This window comes from Ricinus communis, chromosome 2, assembly GCF_019578655.1.
Source record: "Ricinus communis isolate WT05 ecotype wild-type chromosome 2, ASM1957865v1, whole genome shotgun sequence".
Classification (NCBI taxonomy): domain Eukaryota; kingdom Viridiplantae; phylum Streptophyta; class Magnoliopsida; order Malpighiales; family Euphorbiaceae; genus Ricinus; species Ricinus communis.
The window spans coordinates 34,130,531-34,134,561 of record NC_063257.1 but is presented as its reverse complement, the minus strand read 5'-3'; the positions used below and the strand labels follow the sequence as shown (position 1 = coordinate 34,134,561).

The 4,031-nt window shown below is 34.7% G+C and overlaps 1 long non-coding RNA gene across 1 annotated transcript; it reads right to left on the bottom strand.

Annotated features, from left to right (window-relative positions):
• Positions 1–1,804: 1,804 nt before the first annotated feature.
• On the bottom strand, positions 1,805–3,696 carry LOC125369347. Its single transcript, XR_007214889.1, has 2 exons — positions 3,173–3,696; positions 1,805–2,223 (listed from the first exon to the last, which is right to left on the bottom strand). It is a non-coding gene; the product is annotated as an uncharacterized LOC125369347 (long non-coding RNA).
• Between the last annotated feature and the right edge of the window lie 335 nt (positions 3,697–4,031).

Here is a 4,031-nt window from a genome sequence, read left to right as displayed (position 1 = left end):
TGTCGAATGGTGCTCCATATATAGCCAACTTATTTTGTTCTTCATTGTGAGAGCTTGAAGCAACATCTTTTCCTTTCTCTTGATCTTGGGGCCATTTGTTTTTGTTTTAGAATACTTAAAAAAGAGACTAGAAAAATAAAGCTCTAGAAATATGGAAGGAAACGTAAGTTTTTTTGTAGAAAGAGAAAGAAAAACAAAGAGAGAGAAAGCTCAAGTGTGTGTTAATGGTGGAGAAAGGCAAGATGGGAGAGAAAAGAGAAATATATATATATATATATAGATGGTTAGGGTTTTGCAAAAAGGTTATTTAATTTAATTAAGACTCAAATTTCTATTAATTATTGTTAAAATAATTTAAATAATTTAAAGTCTTTTAATGTGCCATGAATACCTTTTTATAAGAAATAAATAAAATAAAATTAATGTTAAAAAAATTTCTACAAATGTGCGGTTCAACGCCTTCGCTAGCCTCCAGCGCCTCTGCAGGCTGCTCCTTCGCTAAGCCTGCGTCCGTGTCTGCCCATGTCGTTGACCATTCTGCGCACACGCTGAACCTCTTCTGTGCTGCCGCTGGACTCCCGCGCTGGCACTGACTGCATCGCTGCCTCATCTGTTCTTCCTCCTGCATCTGGTTGGCTCATGGGCTGCTCGGCGCCCACGCTTGTGACGACGCGTCGAGTGGTCTGCGCCCACGTTGAAGCTCCATGTTGTTGTTCATCCTTCTTGCCCAGCACTTGTGCTCCACATGGGCTCGTGTGCGTTGCAGCTGATCCTCTTATGGGCCCGTGCACTGCTGAAGTGACGAAACTACATGCCCGTGCAATTTTGCCTGCCGCAATATGGCTCGTCCAAAAATCAATTTCTTAAAAATATTTTTAAATATTTCAAAATTAATTTTTATATATCTTAGGAGTCATTAATTAGTTAAAAAATGCAATTAAGTGTTTATTCATATTTTAATATTAAATATATTTAAATAATTAAAAATAAAAACAATTTGGCAAATTTTGAACCAAATTTGTGAATTTTATTAATAACTTAAAACAAAAAATTAGCTAACAAAAACGAAAAAATTTGAACCTTAACTAAGATAACTAAACAAAATTTGTTAATTTTCTAACTAATGGCAAGCAAACTAAGAAAAACTACTAGGTTCTTATATTTTCTTGGGCATCCTCTCCTTCTTTTGGCCTTTGTTGGTGTGTTATCCTTTCTTAGGCGTCCACTACCTCTTTTGGACATGACTAGTGTCATGACCCGATTTATGGGCCAAAACAGTGTTGATATGGCCAGTAGTGGTTTGATCCGGGTGTTTACTTCTCTTTCACTCCTTGCTGTGCACCTGTGCTTCGACATAATTTGGCTTCAGAGAGTTTCGTGATTGGTGCTAGGGAATGGGTAGGCCTTAAGGCCTCCGAAACCCGTAGCAACCCTAACTAGCCAATAATCCAGGTAATTACATGCATGAATATATAGTACTTAAATAAACCAACAATTCGTTCACAAATCACCACACATTCAAATTAATCTTTTAACTAGATTACTAGACAATTTTCCATAACTTTAAACAGACTGAGATAAAATGTAAAATACTAAGTCCGCTACTACAGAGAGTCTAGAATTTTAAATAACTCGAAATACAAAATTTAAGATTTAATTACAATAAACTCGAAAGGAAAAGGAAGTCGGTTGCTAAAATAAGTCAGCGGAGAACCTAACTGTCACTTGAAAAATTTAAAATTAAGATTGTCAATCTTGATAGTGAATTAAAATTATATACTTTGAACTAAAGCAACCACAAAAATAAAATAATTATTTAATAGTACATAATATCTCAAAATAACAAATGCGTGTCATATTGTAATTTAAAAAGGATATGTGATTTTAACATACACAGGATGAGTACTTCAAGAGAACTCTAAATCTCTAATTCTAGCAGCCTTTCGGCTCTATTAATCCAATAAGACTGGCGCCTAGAGAGTAAAGCTCGACTATGGTCCTTAAGTTCAGTCAGGTCACTTAATACTAATATAGCCAGTGCTTAGAGAGCAACGCTCGACCAGAGATCTTTCTCCGGCAAATCAGACTTCCATAAGCCCAGGGAGTTGTGCTCGACTAGGGCACATCATTGAATATTCCTCTATTACCTGATGCTGATTTTCACCGGTGTGCACGCAATCCTGAGGTAGCCCATCAGGTGGTATGTTGTAATGTTGCCTCATCCTAAGCCACATAACATTATCATCAGTAATATAGCATGCAACATAATACTCAATAATCGCGGTAGTAATAGCAGTATAGTGAAATAATGCAATTTTATAAAATTAAAAATATTTAAACAACAGCAACAGTAATGATAATAGTAATAATAATAATAATAATAATAATTGAGATGATAATAAATTTAATGACACAAATAGTAATAGTAATAAGAATAATAATAATAATAACAATAATTAATAATATTACTAGTAATGAAAATAAAGAAAATTTTAATAATACTTATGCTACTAAAATAACCATAATAGTTATTTATTTAAGAATTTCACTTAAATACAGAAATGACACATGCGGTAGAATATATGATTCTAACTCATAATTCTGCCGAGTTCCGCTGTCTGTTCCTACGCCTCAGGTCGAGTTCCGCTATATTAATAATAATTGAATTAAGAAAATATTTATAATTTTTTTCTAGGCCTAGACTCTTAGATTAGATTGCCTAAGAAATTCATACCAATCCCGACTTGGAAATTCTACCGAAAATTTGACAGAACCTCCCCTAAGATATGGACATTTACTTCCGTATAACGGGTCCAGAACCTAGTAAAAACACTTCAAATATTCTATAATTATTTAACGGGAGTCGGGCAATCAAAACTGCATTACTCCTAACTCTGCAACACAATCCATATCAAAATACAATAATTAACAGTCCGGCAAAATAATATTATTTTACGATCCAACACATAAATATTTTTCTCATATTTAGTTTAATTAATCACAGCCAATTTACATAATAGAATAATAATTTCTACTATAATTAATCTATAGTATTTCTAGGATCAAGCTACTAATTAATTAAATAATTTTATTAATTATTAATAACTAACAACTAATGCACCAATATTTTCTAATAATTTTAGATAATTATTTGGGTCCAAGAAAAATGTACCGAGATGAAACTCCGAAATTATGCGCGTTTGAAAAATACCAGGGTCTGAAAGCCGATACCGCCAACGGTTTTGGAATTCAAATCCGAAAGCTTGAAACATGTTGAAGCCAAAAACAACAAAATCACAGCCTAGCCTTTACTGAAAACCGCTAGATCGCGGTGAGAATGTTGCTACTTCGGTAAGGCTCTCCCAAGGGTGCTGATGGAGGAATGGGGATAGGGAGGAGCTGTTCCTAGCTTTTGGAGGGCGAGGGACTCAATTCCAACGTCAGATTGGCGAAAGGACGGCGACATGTGGCTTTTTGGGCTCAGTAGCAAGAGAGGAAGCTTCCTCCTCGTGAACAGCTCTTCCTCGATGGCAAGAGGCGACGTGGACGGTGGCGACGGGCTGGTGATGTGGAGCAATCACGGCAGGAGAGGAACGGAAAGGTGGCAAGAGGGAGCGACTGGAAGAAGGAAGGTGCAGGGGGAGAGGGAGGTGGCATCAAGGAGAAGGAAAGGGGAAGGGGGATGAGTTTTTTTGTAATTTTATTCTTTTAAAAAGTAAAAAGATGAAAAAATGCACATAAGTCCCCCCTTACTAAAGTAGTTACAGTAACACCCCCACTAAAGAAAATAAACACACACATACACTCACACACACTCACACACATATATATATATATATCTTAAAATAAAATAAAATAATAAAAGTAATAATATATATATATATATATATATATATATATAAACATTCGTATTAAAGCCGAATAAAATAAAATAAAATTTGGCTTGCTAAATATTACAAAACAATATTCAAATTCACTAAAATTTCAATATACTGTAGTATTGAATAATATTAATGAAACGATACTCAATT